This window comes from Frieseomelitta varia, unplaced genomic scaffold (genome assembly GCF_011392965.1).
Source record: "Frieseomelitta varia isolate USP_RPSP 00005682 unplaced genomic scaffold, Fvar_1.2 scaffold_320, whole genome shotgun sequence".
NCBI lineage: Eukaryota > Metazoa > Arthropoda > Insecta > Hymenoptera > Apidae > Frieseomelitta > Frieseomelitta varia.
The window spans coordinates 266356-286556 of NW_025110058.1; the positions used below are offsets into that span (position 1 = coordinate 266356).

The 20201-nt window shown below is 39.8% G+C and overlaps 2 protein-coding genes across 4 annotated transcripts in view; one reads left to right on the forward strand and one right to left on the reverse strand.

Annotated features, from left to right (window-relative positions):
- LOC122530020 (protein bric-a-brac 1-like) overlaps positions 1-20201 on the forward strand; it is a 144824-nt gene that overhangs the window by 9126 nt on the left and 115497 nt on the right. The window lies entirely within an intron of this gene.
- The window catches only part of LOC122530024, a 143089-nt gene continuing 141628 nt past the window's right edge, over positions 18741-20201 (reverse strand). Inside the window, exon 11 of the mRNA XM_043656633.1 lies at positions 18741-18759. The gene's annotated coding sequence lies outside the window, so the exon portion shown is untranslated. The remainder of the gene's footprint in view (positions 18760-20201) is intronic.

Genomic DNA, 20201 nt, shown 5'->3' on the forward strand with positions numbered 1-20201 from the left:
AAAAAAAAAAAAAAGAAAGAAAAGTAAATGAAAAAACATTTGTGTTTGAGTATCGGAGAAAGAAGAAAATCTTCGCGCGGTTGTCGGGTAGTTACGATGATTCTGCTCCGAACCGCTCGAGAATCGAACGGTTAGTCTCGCGTGTCACGCTGTCACGCCAGTTTCTCTGCGTCTTCAAGCCGCTTCTCGCGGACGCGACTGTTTATTGACAGCTCGAAATTCCTGCGACTCGTGCTCGCCCACGATCGGTTCAATTTTAACCGACACGCGAGACCAGTCGTCCGCTAATGATAAAGTCGATCAACATCTACCGTTAGCTTCGAAAGCTCGTGCACGTACACACGCGCGCGCGCATGTATCGCGTTCGTATTGCCCGGAGAGATTACGTTTGTCACGTTCGTCTCTACAAGATCGTGGCGACATTGTCGAAAAAGTAGCGAGGGCGAATCTCGTATCGGTAAACGACGTGGACTGTTTTAATTTGCAAGCGAGGGAAAGAGAGAGAAGATAATTCAGGGCGAGAGAACGTGGGTGAACCTCTTTCAGTTGTACGGCCCTGCATGCTAAACAGCATAGACGTTTGACGTTTCGTGAAGGTCGCGTGCTGTAGCACTCTCTTTCTCGCACCTTCGAGACCGTCTCCCTGCCTGTCTCTCTTTCACGCACGCCGTCTCTGTCGCGCACTTTTTTTCTCTCTCTCTCTCTTTCTCTCTCTCTCTCTATCCGTCTCGCTGCAACTTTACCCGTCTCTGTCCCACCATCGTTGTTCACCGTCGTTGTTTCTCAGTTGCCTGCCTCTCTATTGCGTCCATCCGTCTCGCCCTACGCACATACACGCACACGTTGTATACCGTTGGACGTTTAACGATCGTTACGCATTGGAATTGTCGCGGCTCATTGCCTTCCGGGAAGTTGCGCGAATTTTCCACGAAGTTGCCGCGTCCCGTGGCTGCCGCACGCGCGTTCCGTGTCCCCACGCGGATTTTCACGTTATCGACGCGTACGTGACATTGAAGATCTTCGGAGCACGGTCTCTACAGGGTGACACTTACGGAAATATCATCTTTCCGAAACGACGATCCGTAAAGTCTTTTCTTTGTTTTTCCTCTGCCTTGGCGTTCGGATTGTTTCGGAGGAGTTAAGAATGAATTAACTAGGCTCAAAGTTTTCACGCACTATGTACAACTTCGCCAGTCTTTTCTGAAAAAATTTTTTACTTTCAGTAATAAATTCGTCTGTTAGAGTGCCACTAGCCTAGTAGAAGGCTGTGACTATTAGAAAACTTCGAACTACGTTTGATGCATATTTAGTTGTCATTGAGGATGTGATCCTTACAACACGAGAAAAATATGACAAATTCATTTTCGTTGCCTCTGTCGTTACTCGGTAGCTGGAAAGCTCATTTGCGATACGCAGTCAATTGATAATGTGTTGGGTTTTATAGCGATACGCTTGGAAAGCAATTTCGTCTGTTTCGAGTTTCGGAAACCGCGCTGGCGACTGTTGCGGCGGCTTGAGAAACGCGTGCGAAGTTAGAGCCTACACTCTCGTTGAATTCACTTTCTACGCGGCCGAATAAATCAGGAAAATCTGTTGCGATATATACGAGGCGCCCGTACCAGCTGTAGTATCACATATTGCCCTTTTTACATTGACACGGCGCGTGTTACGTATTGTGCGAAATAGTATTTGTCGAGTTGAGAAATTTGACGTCGAGAAAATCGTATATACGTGCCGGTCGTCGCCGAATTGGGGAAACTTGTCCGCCAAAATCGCACGAGCCGCGAGAGTTTAAATCGATCTTGCTTTCCACGATTGTGAAAAAGAGTCATCGATAGGTTTCAACCTGTTAGAATATCGAGAAATTTACAATTTTTATACGTGGTAATATAGACAAGCTCGTAAAGGTATTCGAACGCGTATGAACATCTTTTATAAATTATAAATATTATTATAAATTATAAATATTATATCATGCGTGTCACATGAAATACATAAGCTACTTAGAAGACAATCGGGTGATCTCTATAAGATGAAAAGTACATTGAAATTTATGAACAAATAAATATTCCCGATGAATTGAACTTGAGACGTGATCTTAAACACAACAAGATATTTATGTATTTTTACGCTCTCTACAAATTCGCGAAGTAAATCGATTTGGCAACTGACGTTACGGAAAAGACAAATGTAATAGAATGTTAGCCTAACATTATTCACTGCAACGCTTTGACAGAATATTGTAGTCGTGTTTTATATATTATTTTCTTTTTATTTTCCTATGATGCATTTTCGTCTGTACACAATTATGTCATCTATTCGCAATTTATAAAAGTAGGTCATCTTTCTTTTAAAAAAATTAATAGCAATAAAATTTATAAATCAATGAGAGATAGAGTTGACTAGTTCGTCTTTGAAGCGGCTTGTTCAATGCTGAAAATTTGAAAATTTATTATTCTCTTGTTTGATACAAAATATGTGATGCTATGAAATCTTTTTATATCGTTACGAAATCATCGTTGTGTCGAAGAAAGATTTCGTTTTCTGTAAAGAAAAGTGTAAAAACTGTAACACCTTGGAATTTTCACGATTCGTAACGTCGCGAAGTTTGGTACGAAAGTTATCCGAACTTAAACATAGATGTTTCGAACCAGCGAAATATATTTTCGCTGCGTCTAACGCTTCGAATGAGTTGCCGAAACATCGAAAAGTTGACGAAATCGTATTCTACGTCACTTAACTTTGGATCACGAAATCGTACCTTTCTATAGCACGATGAATCTTTATTTAGCTGCTGATACTCGCTGTTAAACATCTCGAAACGTGATTAACGCCACTTGCGAGTGTTTTACATTCCGTTCGATTCGAAAGCTAGCTAAAAACAGAAAAAAAAAAGAATAGAGAGAGGAGAAAAAACATTCTGTGTAACAGTACTCACGTGTCGAATGCAACAATGAATGTACAACGAGCGTGTACGATCTTATCAGAATTCAGAGCACGATAATTACAGTTGCCGCTTCGCCGTCTAATTTTGGTTTTTCTTAATCGAGCCGCGCATTCCATCCGCGCCGCTTCTGAAGAGAACGGCGGGAAGAAAAAAAAAAAAAAAAAAAGAGAACCACAAATTAAATTCCATTCCCCCGCGAGAACTTGAAGAAGCGACCGATGAAAAGTACGAAACTTCCTCTTTGCCGCGATTATGAAAAAGTTCTCGAGATTTTTACTCGAGGAAAATCAGAAAGAAAAGGAATATAACGCAGTCGGTCACGGTATATATCTCGCGATAACGCGCTGCTTTCTTTTCTCTTTTTGTTTGCTTTGTTCTTCGTATCGTAAGCGATTAATAATATCGTCTGAAATTATACAATCCCTCTGTCTCTCTCGTTTCTTCGATCTTCGTTGTTCAATTTAGTTATTATTTTACAATAGAATGTGTAATTCAGAGAGACACGTGTCGGAGTATGAACCGTTGGCACGTTCGTCAGTCGGTGTAAATCACGCGTTCCACGCGTTTGTACGAATACAAAAATAGCGTCGGCTGGTCCGAAAGAGTGCCATGATATTTCATACATATTCTGCGGACTGATTAATACGCGAAGATTATTCCTCGGCCGACCATTGATAAATCAGAGAAATTAACATACTTCTCTGACAACTGTCCCGCGATACGCTTCGGTCGATCGTTCTAATACAATTTTCTTGGCATCTCGACTGTTAGTCGATAAAATTCATCGCTAACCAGACCCGACGTTTCTTTACGATTTGTATATTTATTCGTTTTCGTGCAACTGCACATCAAATGTGTTTTTTTTTTTCAAACGGTAACATGGATGCAAATTGAACGACCTCTTGAAAAATTCGCGCGGCGAAAGCCACGTCGATGGACGCGTTGTTTACTTTGCGTTGAGAAAACGTCGATTTGCGATTAAATTCCTGCGAAATCTTTTTTAAACGTCTAGATCCTCGATAAGATAAAATTGAATTGCTCCCGCGATACTCCGCGGATCACCGTGGGAAAAATTTGCATGAACCGTCCGCGATCTAGATTCGTTTCCAACTGTACGAAATCGTTATTGAGTAATCGGAGAAAAAGGAAACAGTTTTCTGAAGCAAACAGTTTTCTTGTTTCTTATTTTCTCGTTATCATCGAAACTCACTCACTCCAAGTTTGAAAAGTGTTTTACAAACGTAAGGATGGAAACGAGCGTGCAAATATTTTCGCGAGTCATTGCGTATAATAGACAAAGGTAAAGTATTTTAAATTTTCAACAGGCTGGCAACTCTGTAGAAAACGTAGTAATAATCGCTGCTTCTAATTATTGATCCGCCGCTAATTCGCACACTTTGGTAAAATTCACATAGCCGTTACTGCGTTGCGCAAATGCATTCACTCACATTCTTACCGCGGGTTATCGATTTACAGTTATAATCGAAGCAGATAAGAGACGTCCGCTCGCGGAGATATCGTTCATTTAAAACGCAGCCGTCTGCAATGAACGACGTTTCAACGACGACGCGAAACATTGTGTATCATGGCTCGATAGATATTTAGATACTTCGATGGGAATGGCAGATTGGACGATGATGATGATCCCCACCGATCGTGCTCGCGTGCTTTTCATCAGCCGTCGCGCGTGCGAGATCACTCCTACATGATCGTTCGAAATTATGCCGCGCCGCCTGATGGCTCTTGCAAATTACGATGAACTTTTTTTTCTTTTCTGCGTTGCTAGTGTTGTTCGATTGATCGTTAACACAATGCGAGTAAATTATGCGCGTAATATTTCTCGTTCAGAGACGAAATCTTGGATTGACGTTACAATACAACATCGCATAAATATTGTCTGCAATTAATTATTTCTACAATGACTGTTCTCATTCCAGTTTGTCCTTATGACGATCTAGATATGACGTCTAAATCTCATCCAAAGATTAAGTGTAGGAATAGAGAGTTTGTTAATTAAAAATTATCCTTTATAAAAGATCAATTCAATTTCCCTTCCCATTCGTATACGGGAGATGTATCGTGTTTCGCGCGAGAGTAACGTTTATGATTTCATTAATCTCTGTTTTCGTCCCAGTGAGGAATTTCGTCTCCCTCCGAGATTCAGAATGTCTAGCTAAGCGCAGGGAAAAAGAATCCTGCGATCCTGGTGGATGGCTTAATTAAAAATACCTTTCGCGAAGGATCGACCTTTTTCTCTCTTCGTAAGTGAAAATATCGCGCCTCATTTTTTAATTAGGTAACGTTTATAGCGTTACATTAATACTCTAGAACGACACCGGCACCAATTTTCACTGTTGCGTTGATCGTTTCAGCGGTTTCAGCGTCAAGTTGTCCCAATTTCGCCGCCACTTTCTTATTGCGCAACTTCCCCTCTCAAAAAAAAAAAAAAAAAAAAAAAAGAAAGAAAAAAAGAGAAAAATCATTTCCCGAAACGATACTGTTAAAAGCTCGCCGCTTAACACCGGGACCAGGAGGACGGAACGACAACAAACGCGACGGTGGCGAGCGCGTCCGGTTAGCGCGCCGCACGGAGCGGAGGCGCGCGCGTATCGAAATCGCGAAACAAATGGAGCCGACGGAAAGCGAAAAAAGAATAGAGCGGCGCGGTAACGGATAGTCCGTCGACGGTCGGTGGTTGTGTCGTTGTTCCGTCGACCAGCCAGAGGGGGATGGAGAGACGCGCGTAGGAGGGTAGCAGCATAGAGGCGGGGGTGGGAGGGGGGAGGAAGAGTGGAAATCAAGTTTCACGTGGAAACGGTTTGATTGGCGGCGTTCCGCGAATGATTTTCGATCTGCAACGCGAGGCGGTTGTCTATCCCCGGTCGCATCGATACGCGATCATTTTTTTGAAACCGAGCGACCGGGACAGGCACAGAGGCGCAGCAGCCTGCGTGGCAGATAGAGACGTAATGATTGCAATATTCCGTTAGTAATTGCTCCAGTCGGCCGCACTGTTGAAACGTCATTCGCGCGACCCGTAGATTTGTTTTTCCCCTCCCGGTTTTCCGGCCTCCGTCGCTCCGTTCGGGGCTGAAATGTCATTCGCGGACCGCAGCGTTCGTCCTCTCGTGCGTGTTCTCTCCCTCTCTCTCTCTCTCTCTCTCTCTCTCTCTCTCTCTCTCTCTCTCTCTGTTTCTCGTTCCATTCCTCTGTGCCCCCGAAACACGCCACGTTTTCGATGCCATTCATCGTTGTCGAAATCGATACGTGCCATTAAATGTTGGTAATACGTTTAAAACGCGCGAAACGCACGGGGGCAAGGCGGCCCCCGTTTAATTAGATCTAACAAACGTTTTTCCCGCTTTTCTTTTTTCTTTTTTCTTTTTTTTTTTTTTTTTTACCGCGACACCGGATTAATTGTTCATCCCCCTGCCCGCCCCTTTTTATTTCGATAGTCTCTGCCCCGAGTCTGATGTCGATAGCGAAGTTTCTTTTCACCGCCGCGCGGGTGTGTTTCGACATTTGTTGTACGGATGAAAGTTGAAATTCCCGAAAGAGATTGCACATATTGGTTTAAGTTTTATGGTATTGGCATTTGTTTCGAGCCACGGACGAGTTGGTTGTTGGCCGAACGATTTATCCGGTTGAACCGTCGAGATCCTCGTTAAGGCGAGTTGTAAAATGTCTTTACGAGAGTAGAATGCGCGCGCGATTGAATAATTTCGAACGGGATTCGGGATTCCTCCGACTTTACGATCTTTGCAGAAGAATTACAGGCGACTAGTTAGCGCGTTGCTTCTAGCGATGTATTAATTCTGATAGTTTCCAGACATAATTGAAACCATCTGATGTATCGGTCGTATCGAGAAAATTCGAAACTGTATTTTCAACCGACTTGCGGCCAGAAATTTCAATTGCAATATCAATTGGAAATGGTGATTTTTTTTTTTTTTTTATATTTCTGACACGTGAATGTCTTCTCCTAGGATAAACTCATTTATATTGCAACACACACTCTTTCTCTCTCTCTCTCTCTCTCTCTCTCTCTCTCTCTCTCGGCCAACTTTTCCTCTTTGTTCCATTTGTTTCCAAGCTTGTCGAGATTTTCTTTGTATTTAGAAACAATGCGAGCAACAGCTCTTGCAGAACTAAAGCAGGAAAGTTTTGAAAAATCATTCTCGCAGAGCAGAAATTTTCTTGTTTGTATCAGAGTGATTGTACACCCGGCTTGTAAGTTATATCGTGGCCTGTGTGAAATTTCTGATAAAATCTCAAATTCCACGACGGTATTCTCGTCACGTTGGTTTTGTCGAAGTCGTTGAAAATGCAACGATCGATTTCTTGTTTCTCGATTGAAATACAACGAAGTGGAAAGGAGAAAATGAACGCTGGATAATCTAAAAAGATAACGTTACGATTCTAACGTGATGACTCATTTTGGGTCATGTTTTAAATATGTATCTGCCTGCGTGACAAATTCTTTATCTTGCGCGATATTTGTGGGCTATTTATTACTTCATATTGAGAAAAGAAAGAAATAACAAAAACCATTCATTCATTTCTATTTGGAATCATTCAACGAATATTTATCTTAGATTTTCTTAGACGTATATGAAGAAAGATAATGGCATAATTAATTCCAGTTATCAATTCCATTCATCTGAGCGTTCCACGCACAAAATTTGATAATAAACACAGCATTTCTAAATTTAACGCGTGAAAGTCGCGTTAATCTGTAAACGAATCATCTGCGTGAAACTACTTGTAATTGTCGGCCTTGAACTGATAAGATGAGGTTAGTAATTCTGTTCTTTTATTACGGTATCGCTTGTATCTGCTTGGAAGTTATGATAGTCTACCTGAAAATTTATACTCTCTGTTGGCACATTGTTAAACATTATAAGAGTGAAAATATTGTATGTGGTATTTTATGCATAAAATTATAACGCAATATTAAGTACATATTTTTCAATAAAAGATGGATATACGTGATACAATAATATATCATACAACGAGCACAGGGATACATTGTTTTCAAATTAATTATCACACTGTCCATTACAAGATATTCTAATGAAGTTACATTGCCAGACTAAGAATTATGTAACATCATTAATATTGCCCACTTGAAACACATTCTAGCAATCGTAACATGGAATTACTTTCTATGCCAGTATTAAATTTCCGCAAGTCACGTTATATTATTATTGATAATAACAAATTGCCACTTTCAAACACGTATCTTTCAGGATTATCCACTTACCTGGATACACAATTACATACAGTCATACAATTACTTTCTAATTCTATCTAACATCCGCGCAGGAATTGCCGTTATAATTCGATTTCATTGCCAAACATTGTATAATTTTCAAAGCAACGCATGCCCTGTTTAACCAGTAACAACTATTCTGTGCGTTAGAATCACTTTCTCGGTGTTGACAAGTACAAATTCTGGCGTTGACAAGTTCAAATTTTCGAAAATAACTTTCGTACCTTGCAAACTTGTTTACTCAATCAGTATCGCTGCTCAAGTGTTCACGTTAACTTCTCTTGCGCTGGAATGACGTCGACAATTCTTTTGTTTCAAATTGCAACATTTTCTCAGTTTTAAGTATACATTTAAATGTCACCCAGGTAACAACAAATGATAAGTTTATCACTTCTTAATAATTTCTATCCGGCTGATATCATACCGGCGGAGTTCAAAAGGAAAAAAAAAGCGGCGAGTTATTGTATACGGTTCGGTCGCTCGTTATGGTCCGCGAACCCAGTTGCCAGCGCAAGAGGTTAAACGCGGTGCTGATCTCGAGCGTGGCACGCAGAACGATGGCAACGGATCGGCGAGCCGGCCGTGGCAAGAAGCTTGTGGCTGTGACCGAAAGGTTCGTTTCTCCGCTTCTCCGCTTGTCCGCTTGTGCGCGCGCGGCTCGAAAATAATTTTTCCGTGGGCATGGCTCGCGCGATGCTTTTCTTTCCTCTCGGCGTGCAACGGCCGATAAGCACCGGCGATCACGGGCGCGGCGTACGCGCAAAAGGAAGCCGTCGCAAAAAGCTTACCACAGGGATTAGTCATTGGTAACCGAGCGAGCTTTTTCGCATCCAGCCGATTCCCCGCAGTCGTGACCGTCGCCTTGCCTGATTTATGGCGAGCCATCGTTATTTTCGCCTAGCTCTCTTGCCCTCTTTCTTTCTTCTTTCCTCCTTGTCTCATTTCTTTTTTAATTCCCCGTTTCCTATCCACCAGTTTCGCGCTTCGTCTCCTTCTCGAACGCTTCCACCTGCTTTCTCTTGCTCTCCCTCCCTCTCGGAGAGCTCCAGCCAACACTTTTCTTCTTCTTTACTCTCGCGCTGCCTGCCCGTCATTTCCTGCTTGATTCGCGTTCGAATCACGTGGGTGGGAGAGAGGCCAGTCGTTACCATTACTGGCTAACAACGGCCAGGTGCCAGTAGCCACCTCTTATCCCGCGGAATCCTGTGTCGAGTCGTCGCGAGAAGCTTCGACCTACCGCTGTTTGCCCTTAAAAAGGACATTTTAGGTCTTGTCAGTTCGATACTTGACACTCGCGACACCCGGTTGATCGACGTCGGTCGACCACCAGTTCTTGTCGTTCTTGGGGCATTTTTTTTATCAAGCCCTTCTCTCAACCACTTTTCGTTTTGACAATTTGTTGTCAGTTTCAACATCGAGTAGAAAATTCGGCCTGACAAGGAATCTGACCGTATCGAGCGAATCCGTTAATTTTCCCGTTATGATTTCTTCATTTCGAATCATTGTCGCAACATTGTCCTCTGTCGGGTGCCGTGATACTGAAATATTACACGTAATTTGTATTCGATCGTTCTTGGCCTGAAGGATCGAAACAGAAGTTAAAGTTCAAGCTAAACTTTAGTTCAGTGCCAGTACAGCCTGTCTTTATTGAATCGGAACTGCAATCTCTGCTGGAGTGTGAGTCGGTGATACCGGGAACGTGTTTAACTCTTCTGTTGTTCTGCAATTGGAGAGACTTTTAACGCCTTTGTGAAACATCGGAGCGATAAATTAACCTTCATTCCTGCCGTGCGTCAATTTGACGCATTTTTCTTACAAAATGTGTCACGATATCAAGTCGGGAGTGGGTTACACGCAATTGAATAGAAATTTAGTTCACTTGCATCGTTTCGCCATTTATCGTTTCAATGTAGGTATTAATTTTTTTACCATTACTTTCCATAACAAATCAAATTAAATCTTAATAAGAATTCTATCGTAACAGATTATTCGGAATTAGTGATCAAGTCAAATTTAAACAAAATTTCAAGGTACATATATGTATATAAGTTTACCCGACAACCTCGAGTGAGTCGCGAATATTTAAAAATTTGCGAGTGTTTAAGAATTTTTGGAAAACTTTAACGCTGCAAAGTATTTAAAACAAATTGCTTTATTTAAATTCCACTTCTTTGGTTAAGTTCGTAGGAATAAACAAGAGAAAAAGAAAAATACACAAGTATCCACGGTGATGTAAAAATCGTGATCGTGATCGTGAACGATCAGTTAAACGAAAGAGTGTCAGTAATTATCAGTATATGATATGCAGCAGATGAGACAAATTGCTCTATTTAAATTCCACTTCTTTGATCAAGTTCGTAGGAATTAAAAAAAAAAAAAGAGAATGCACAAGTATCCACGGTGATGTGAAAATCGTGATCGTGATCGTGATCGTGAACGATCAGTCAAAAGAGTGTCAGTAATTATCAGTATATGATATGCAGCAGATGAGACAAATTGCTCTATTTAAATTCCACTTCTTTGGTCAGGTTCGTAGGAATAAAAAAGAGAGAAAGAAATGCACAAATATCTGCTGTGATGTAAAAATCGTGATCGTGATCGTGATCGTGAACGATCAGTTAAACAAAAAAGTGTCGGTATATAACAGTATCAGTATATAACATGCAGCAGATGAGACAAATTGCTCTATTTAAATTCCACTTTTTTGATCAAGTTCGTAGGAATGAAAAAAAAAAAAAAAAAAAAGAGAGAAATGCACAAGTATCCACGGTGATGTAAAAATCGTGATCGTGATCGCGATCGTGTATGATTATTCGGTTAAAGAAAAAAGTCACGCAAAACGAAACGAAAATAGCGAAAGAATTTGGAACGTCGCGCTCGTAACAATCGCGCGGAGATTCGCGTGGTTTCTCGTCGCTGTTCCCGCGACTTTCTCTCGATTACGTGCACGAGATAACCCGTACGATCGATCGTGCTCGCGAGATTCAGCGCGAATGCCGATTGCGCGTCGCAGAAACAAAGCGTAAAATTATTAATGCGACCGCTGATTACGCGTCGGCTCTCTGTGGTTTTGACCGTCGCGGACCATTGGCTCGGCGATCGCAAGAATTACCGTTTAATTATTATTTCCCGCGATTATAATGGCCCTTACCTCTCGATGTGTCGCTCCTGTTCGCGCGATTTCGTTTTCACAACGCTCCGCATTCGGTCGCCGCCGAATTGATTTATCATTTCGCCCAAACGTGTTCTTTAGTTGTAACAACGTTACTCTCCTGAGCCTTGGTTTCACTTTTCTTTTTTTTTTCTTTTTTCTTTTTTAACAAACGAAAAGATTGTTCGAAGAAATCGAAGTGTAAAAAATACGCAAGTTAGGAAATTAATCTGTGCTCGATAGAACTCGAGATGCCTACTTGTATCGTAATTTACGAATCTTAGTTTTAGATTATTCTAAACTTGTTAGTTTATAATTATTCTACTGGCTAGATACTGACGGTAATACATATATATATTGTGTGCCAGAGGCAGAAAATCCTCAAGTCGACATCTCGCCGGTGGAATATGTTTTAAAACCAGAAACTGACTCCTCCGTTTCTCTGAAAGTAATACGTGGAATTTAATGGCCAAGTTTCTCATCGTAGCCGTGAGACGCAGTATGCACGATAAGAAGGTGCGCAAGGTGATGTTAAAAGCAGGAGAATTCCTGGAAACACAGAAATGACGTTGCGGAATATGCCACGCAATCCTTTCTATCAGGCTCTCGTTACGTTCGCGAAATCATCCGATTCTTCGCGTCTTGACGCATTACGGCCGTACGGAATTTCGTCTATCTCACGTTGCGGCTTAACTGACATCATCGGGCGGATAATTTGAAAAAAGGAAAAAGAGAAAAAGAAAAATCGAGACCAATGGTCCACGTTGCCACGTGTTTGGTGTTTCGCTGGCAAGTGTTTAGCCTCTTAGTCAGTTTTGTCGGTGTTGCGCGTGTTGGTTTATTAGCACATCGGTCGACGATTTATTCTCGTTGATAGTTGAAAGAAAAACCCGTGAAAAAGAAAGTGAACCAAGAATAATATCACCAGATAGGATAAGTTTTAGCAAGAAACTGCCACGATTGAAAGAAATATCCACGGGGAAGGTAATATAAATATTGCATTTCATATTTCGTCCGCAATCCGACAATATACTACGATACATCGTAAACCGTTTGTCAAACAGTTGTCAAAAATTTTTGATTCCGAGAAAATTTTTGACGAGGGATGATCGTTGATTCTAAACGCTGGTGGAAGCGTTCGGAAAAAGTGTCAACAGCTGTTTGATTCGCGGTTACATCGCCGCTCAGAATAACGATGCACCAGAATTTATCAGAATTTATCAGAATTTATCAGAACGAGCGATGCATCGAACAGTAATGACCGCGCACGCGTGTTAATTAACTCCAGCTTTACGATTCTTCCGGGCAAATTTACGTGTAACGCATTAATAAACCTTTAATTCTCGAATAATTTTATTCGGCCGCGTGTTTGATCGTGTCGCGTTGGAATTGTTGTTGCGTGTTCGATTGTGTTGCGTTCGACACTGAGGGGTGGTTTCCTTTTCTTTCGTATTCTTATAATTGAGAAGTATACGCTGACGAATTTCATTCCTTTCGCCCGAACTTGGATCTTTGATCATTTTCACGCAAATAGCGATCCAGGGATTACTGGAAGCCATACTTTGGATTCTTTGGAGCAGACGAAATCGATCGGTCTGACCATTTTAATGCCTTTCGATGATCCGTTCGATCAATTTTTAGGCGCGGCAGCGCGTAAGTATCGCGATGATTTATCCACGGGTGAGTGATGTATTTTAAGTTTACAATTAACGGATAATTAAGTTCCCGAGGGGAAATTGATAGGCGCGTTAACGCGGACACGATCCCCTGTAATTTTGCGTCCTGAAAAACACGACGCGGACAAACGAGTCGCGCTCCTTTTTTCAATGCCTCTCGTTGATCGCGATTAGACGCAGCTGGTCTTGATCGATGAAGATCGTGATATATTTCGAGTGACGCGTGGATGTTTTCAACGTAGGCGACCAGTCGCGTCCTCTTAATTGATATACTTTTGAACTCGGGAGCACGAAAATACGATGGCAGATAACGAAAGGAAAGGGAAAAGAAAAAAAAAAAAGAAAGAAAGAAATCTCGAGACAACAACGTTGTGCAATCTTGATCGTCTTGAGGGTTATTTTTAACCGTTTCCTCGTGTTATGTCGTTCTTGTAAATGTTATCTCGAAATCTCGGCGGTTTATTTCAATAAACAGATCGTTCTTACCACTTGCAGCGTACAAATATTACGTTCGTTAGAGAGAAGCTACACGATCCGAAACTACTACACTCGCTCGAAAGCCGCCACGAGAACGTGTACTATATCTGCCTGTGCAGTTTTATTCCGCGTTGAAACAACTTTTACTTGTAACATTACATACATATCGAAGACATCTTTCCAATGAAATAACAAACTCGGTTTAATTTAATTAATTAACCTCTGTTATCTACACTTCGGCCGATGTAATTTATGTAAATTTTGCATTATCCACGCGAGGCTAACGAGATACTAATGCGATCGTTAAAAATTAACGAGTAACGAGTAAGTCGATTTTCGGAGTACATACACCAGTTCTCAGCAATTAATTGCCAAGAGCGTTATGGAATGCTCGCAACGGAATGCTCAAGATTTACACTTACATAAACACCGACTTAACCGAGGGGTTAATAAAATGGGAATTTATCGTGTCATATTTAATTTCATTAGCGTGACCGCGCAATGTTTACAGCCTCTGCTTTCGGAAACGGTTTCCGCCCGGCATTTGTTGCGCGATAAGCTACAAAGCAAGAAAGTAGTGAAAAAGAGAGAGAGAGAGAGAGAGAGAGAGAGAGAGGAGGGGGGAATAGGGGAAAAAAGAAAAAAAGATATTTCATTCGCTTTCCACGGTGAAATATAATTCATCTCTCCCCCCCCCCCGTTGAATAGTACAAGCAGCAACGGAAGTATTATCCGAATCGTTTGATAATTTCGTTTCTTTATCGTTTAATTGCCGAGTTGTAATTAATTTGAATGTAATAGAGTGTAAATTAATTTCAGCGACTCGGTTGATCAAAGGTGATCAGCACGCAGCGATATGGTAAATATTTTTTTTCGATACGGTCCGGCGCCGATTCGAAAGAGAAAAGAAAAAGAGGAAAAGAGACGTTGCCGCCGTTGAATAATAGCAATTGCGAATTGCAAACGAACGCGTGCAGTTGCTAAACGTAGCAATATCAGCATGATTTAGCATATTAATGAGATGAAATCGAGGATTATCGTGACTTTACAACGTATCGTTGACAAATGGAGAAATGCTTTTTACCCGGTTTTATTTTAATTTTTTCCTCTCTTTCTTTCGTGCAGCAGCTACTTTCTTGTAGCAATTGCTAATTGTAAGTTGTCCCAACGATCGTGATCGTGTTTTTTTTAATAACTCACGTGTGGCTACGTTGATTCTTCGTAAACGTGATTTGCAAACATGAAAAATCGTTTTGCACGAACAACGTGAAGTAACGCGCTCTAAAACACTATAGAAATGTTTCTATTACACAGCTATTCGCTGTTTCAACTCGAAATGCCAAAACTTTGGCAACCTTTTTTTCTTCTGTTTCCGACTTTTAAAAAATCCGAAACAATTCTGAGAATTCTTATCGAAGTTTCTGCTTTAATGCACAATCAGGCTTCGAATCAAATTATTCGAAGGAATAATTAGCAAAAAATAAAAAAAAGAAGCTCATTTCAAAGAGAAATTTAAGTATGAAATTTGACACCGGGACAAAATAATCGAAAGATGAAAGTTGATAAATAAATAAGTCGAGAAACGAAATGGAGCAGGAACGAGCAGATCTCTAAGAACTTTTTCCTCACTTTATTATGTCTTTATGCACATAATTTTAAATATTTCGCCAAGTAAATCAATACCGAAACTACTACTAACAACTAAATTAACTGGAACGGTAGCAGATATCCATTTGGAAAATCGATTATTTATTCTTGAATGACTGTATTTTGTTATCAATGGAAGAGTTCAGTCTAACGTCTAGTGCAGTGACGGCGAACCTTTTGAGAAGTAGTCAAATTTTGTTAATTATTTTTTTTAGTAGTACTAACTGGTGGGTCACTAAGTCAGTGGCGTCACTTGGAAAGGGAGAGGAGAGGATGGTTAAAACCTACTTTTTTTTGGTTCTCACTTTTGTAATCCTCTAAAAAGTTTACGTTTCCTTTTTGTTTTACAACTTTTACTTTTGCAAGTGAAGAGCAAAAACTAAATGTCGACGTCGAAAAATTGATATAAAAGGGGTGACATTATGCCCAGTCACCCCTGCACTATACATTAGATATATATATTTTATTTCTTAATATTTTTTATTGTCTGTTCTCTCTTTTATTATATAAAAAAACTAGCAAAGCTACGCATTCTAAGAATGAGATCTAGTGTGTTTTTTTAGTGTATTTTATTACATCTGTTTAATCGTAAGCGCTGTATAAAATTTTTTGGACACAACTAACTCATGTAACATTTAAGACTTAAAATACCTATACGTATACATAACCAAGTCGTAAATCCTCCATAAAACACAATTATGCATTTATTTCTCACTTTTAAGCTCTAACCGAACACTTGTAATTTTCTCAACCTTTTTTTGAAAAGAGGGGTTCGAAAAATAATTAAAATTCTTTTATATATATGATGATAAGTTTAAAAAAAAAAAATCAACGGGTCTTTTAAAAAGCATGCGTGGGTCAGTGTCTGGCCCGCGGGTCATAGGTTCGCCATTGTTGGTCAGTGTTCCCGGACAATTTTGTCAGCGGACGTGAATATGTACCGATTTCGAAGCAACGTGCCGATCGTTGATAACAGACAGCTTTATTCGATTAACCGTCTCATCTCCGTTTATCGTTCGATTAAACATTATTATTAATTTCAAATAACAGGCGAGCATGCTGTAAGAACTCTTTGGTAGGATCGTTTCTTTCACGTGACCGAGAGTACCGATATCCGGTTGCTACGAGCGTTATCCCACGCGTCCTTTGGCATATACGATGATCAATTAACACGTGCCGCGACCGATCCAGCTTCTCGCACGAATCTGTGGCGTGAACGTACGCGTACGCATCACCTACGTACATGCGTGTGCACCGAGGTCATACAATGTCTCTGCACGCGCGAATTATTTCGTATCAACTGATCGTCGACCGTTATACATTCGTGCGTGCAGCGTTGCTTCTTCTTTGCCGCTGTTCAGAGTTTAGACAACGATTGGTCATATTAGTGAAACGATAGTTGAGTCGTGGCTCGGATATATATTGTACGGGAGAACGTACGATACGTGGCATAATTTTTCAGTAGTGAGAAATAGCGATTAGTTAACACACATTGCCGGTGAGAGACGTTTGAAATGATAGTTGCCCGTAAGAAATATTATTTATTAGAATTGTCACATCGTAGAAGTTTTTAAAGTAATTGTGTAGTTTTATGATTGCACTATAATACGAGCTGTTTACTTTGAAAGTCGCATAACTCGTTTTAGAGTAAAATGACGATTCGATAATACATTCGCCGGCGGGACGTTTGAAATGACGCGTAAGAAATATTATTTACTACAACTTATATTATATTGTGGAAGTTTTATAAGCAGTTGTATACTTTTGTTATTGTACTATTTTCATTTAACTATTAATTATTTAATTAATGTACCATGACAGTCCAGGCTCTCAATATTCAGACTTTTTGTTTGAACTACTATACCTTGTAAAAATTAATGTTAATTTTGAAACGCAATTGTGTGAATCCATTTATTTCAATTATCGTTTAAATTGTACGTAAAATAAAATTTTAACACGGTTGTCCTAGTGTTAATAAACACTTTCATTTATTTATTTTATTATTAATATTTTCGAGTAACGAAAATTAAGTATATACGTATGTGACGCCCGCCATAAAAGTGTTTGTGTGAAATTATTTCTACTCAGAGAAATATGTGTATCCAAGATAACAGATGCAAGCAAATCTTCTCGATAGTTGGCGTCAATTTTTCAAAACGGCACGTCAAAACGCAAACTCTCAAGTGTCTCGATTTAAAACACAAAAGTGACTCAAAATAAACAATTCGTATATCCACGGGAATTTCGGATCTGAAATCATTTCGGATTACAAAATATCGAGGAAGTTACAGATGTCTCACACTTATAGACAAGTACAAGTTTATAGATTTTACAGAAAAATTGATTGATACTTAGAACGACTCGTAACTCGTGACTCGGAAAATCCGACAAATAATGTTTTAATCGTGCAGAGAATTCTCAGACATCAACATTTTTTTTTCTAACAAATTGCTCCTCTAGTTTTCTCTCTTCATATTTTATTTCCTCTTGTTGGTGGACATAATCACGATTTTGTAGGAAATTGTCGTGGAAAATCGTAAACCGAGTGCAGAGATTTACTGGGGCACGTTATGACGCCAGTTTAGTATACCATGTAAACGCGCGGGTAATCGCAACGAGTCGATGCGAAATGATCGCGCGGCGTAACATCGAAACGAAGCGTCGAATTTAGGGGAATTATTTTGTTAATTGATACCGCACAGCTCGAATTCCGGCTCCCTGAAATCGTAATTTGTTGGTAACTATTCCGAGGTTGGGATTGATCATGCTATGTAGCGTTCGATGCGCTTGTACTGCCGTATTGCGTGTGTATTTGTCAGGGATATCGATCGATCTTTATTAGTTTTATTTTCTTCTTTATTTCGACTATGCGAGTCGATGCCATTAAATTCCTAATTTGCTCAATTTGTCGATCATAGATATTTTAAATAATACTTATGGACATTGCGATTTCGACCGGATTGCCAAAAAAAAAAAAAAAAGATAAGAAAAAAAAATAGCGATACAAATACGTAGTTCATTTCGAAAGCAATAAGTTTCTCGTCCAGCTGTGTAGCAGAATTTTGCAAAAGGATAGGTTAGAACCGATATCGATTTGGGCACGATTTTTGCGATTGAAATTCTGATAATTAAAACACCAATGAAATTGAAATTTCAGTGGTGAAAGGCGCAACAACCGATGCGAAATTGTTTCTCTATTATAATCTTTTTTACCTTTCTTTCATAAAGGTTTTTGGCTTTACACAGATACAAGCCTTAACAAACGACGTCAATTTCCTAGCGAGCTTAATAAAGTATAATCGCGAAACAGAAACGAAATTTTACGAGAAGATTTCAGAAATTATAAATTGTACGACTAGTTCATTTTAATTTAAAGCATATATCCTTGTCAATTCTCTAAAATTGATAAAATAGAAAATTGAATAAATACACTATCTGAAGGAAATAGTAAAGAATTTGATTTTCTTTTATTTCTTTCTGTACTTTTTCGTATATTTCCTCAAGTGGCGCAAGAGTGAAATTACAGTACACGTAGCGTAAGAATTTATTGTACCTGCATCAGCGGTTAAAGTTGCGAGCTCTATTGTACCTGTAACAAAGAAAAAAAAATGTTGACAAGGAAACAAATATTTATTCTACATTTCTTGTACCATGAAAGAGAAAATTAGGTATTTTACCTCAATATCAAATATTCTTATCGATCTGTTAAAAGTAAAATACGCAGTTGTACATCAGAGTAAAACAGTAATAGATATATTAACGTCCGCAAACTTTGTCCGTGAAATAGTATATTGAAACTTACATTGTTCGTTATACTGCTAATTGCACGTTCGTTATTCATGCGTTTCATTAACTGAATATGGGATTTTATGAAAGCTGACCAATTCGAAGGTTGAACACAATCGTTACGAGACGTAATTCTTTTCTTCTTTCTTCTTTCCCCTCTTTAACGCTGATGTAATATTTCTCGCACAGTAAAAATGTCGAAAGTTCTATTTATTTCACGTTCGTCGTTTATCAGAGTCAAAGGTCACATTTGAAACTTCGATCGAAGTCGACGTTTTGCACAAAAATGCAAATCAATCGGACATTGTTTTACTCGTTTTGCTTATCGATAAAGCGAAGTTAAAAAGTCACCAAATTTCTGGGAAATTTCTGCGAAAAATTTTCCAACTTTGAAACTTTATATTTTCGGGAGAAAAATATCGTACGGATAATATATATATATATATATATATATATATATATATATGTGTGTATGTGTGTGTGTATGGTTCTCTCGCAGTTGTTTCACAGTTTGACAAGGAACAAATGAATCGTTGTACTATCGTTGAAGTAAAATTTTCGTATCTGTCGAGGAAAAACTTTGAAATGGAGCTGAGAAAATGTAATTTCTCCTTGTTGATAAGGAGCTCGTCAATGTTTCTTTCACAGAGAAAGAGAGAGAGAGAGAGAGAGAGAGAGAAAGTTTATAGTAATTGTCGCCGCGAGAAATGTTTATAAAAAAACAGACAGGACATTAACATCGTTAACGTTTCGCGCGGCGCATTGCACCGTATGAAAAATAGAATTATCTTTGATGATATTTTAGCCAGGACGATGTCTGTTTGCGTGCGTTTGCGTGTGAACAAGCGCGAATTTCAACGCGCCGCGCGCGCCGTGGAAACCTCCGGTGAAAAATATTGCTCTCGCACACCCGTGTTCTGACCGGCGACGACGACGATGGTGGGTGGGTGGTGGTGAGGACTGGCGGTGGATGTGTGAGCCGTGGAATTACATTCGAATGAAAAGTTAAATGGAAACGGTTATAAAAATAACAATAAACTGTAAATGTTTCGATGTCGGGCGAAACACTTTCGCGATCGCGCGGTATGAAAAGGGGCAATTAAGCCGAGTTTAACTTTCGGCGATGTATAAAAAGCGTGCCGAGCAATTTTACACCATACACTGTTTGGTCTTTCACGCGGATGTGAAATTTTTTCTTCCCTTCTTTTTTTTTCTGTTTCTTTTTCCTTTTTTTTTTTTTTTTTT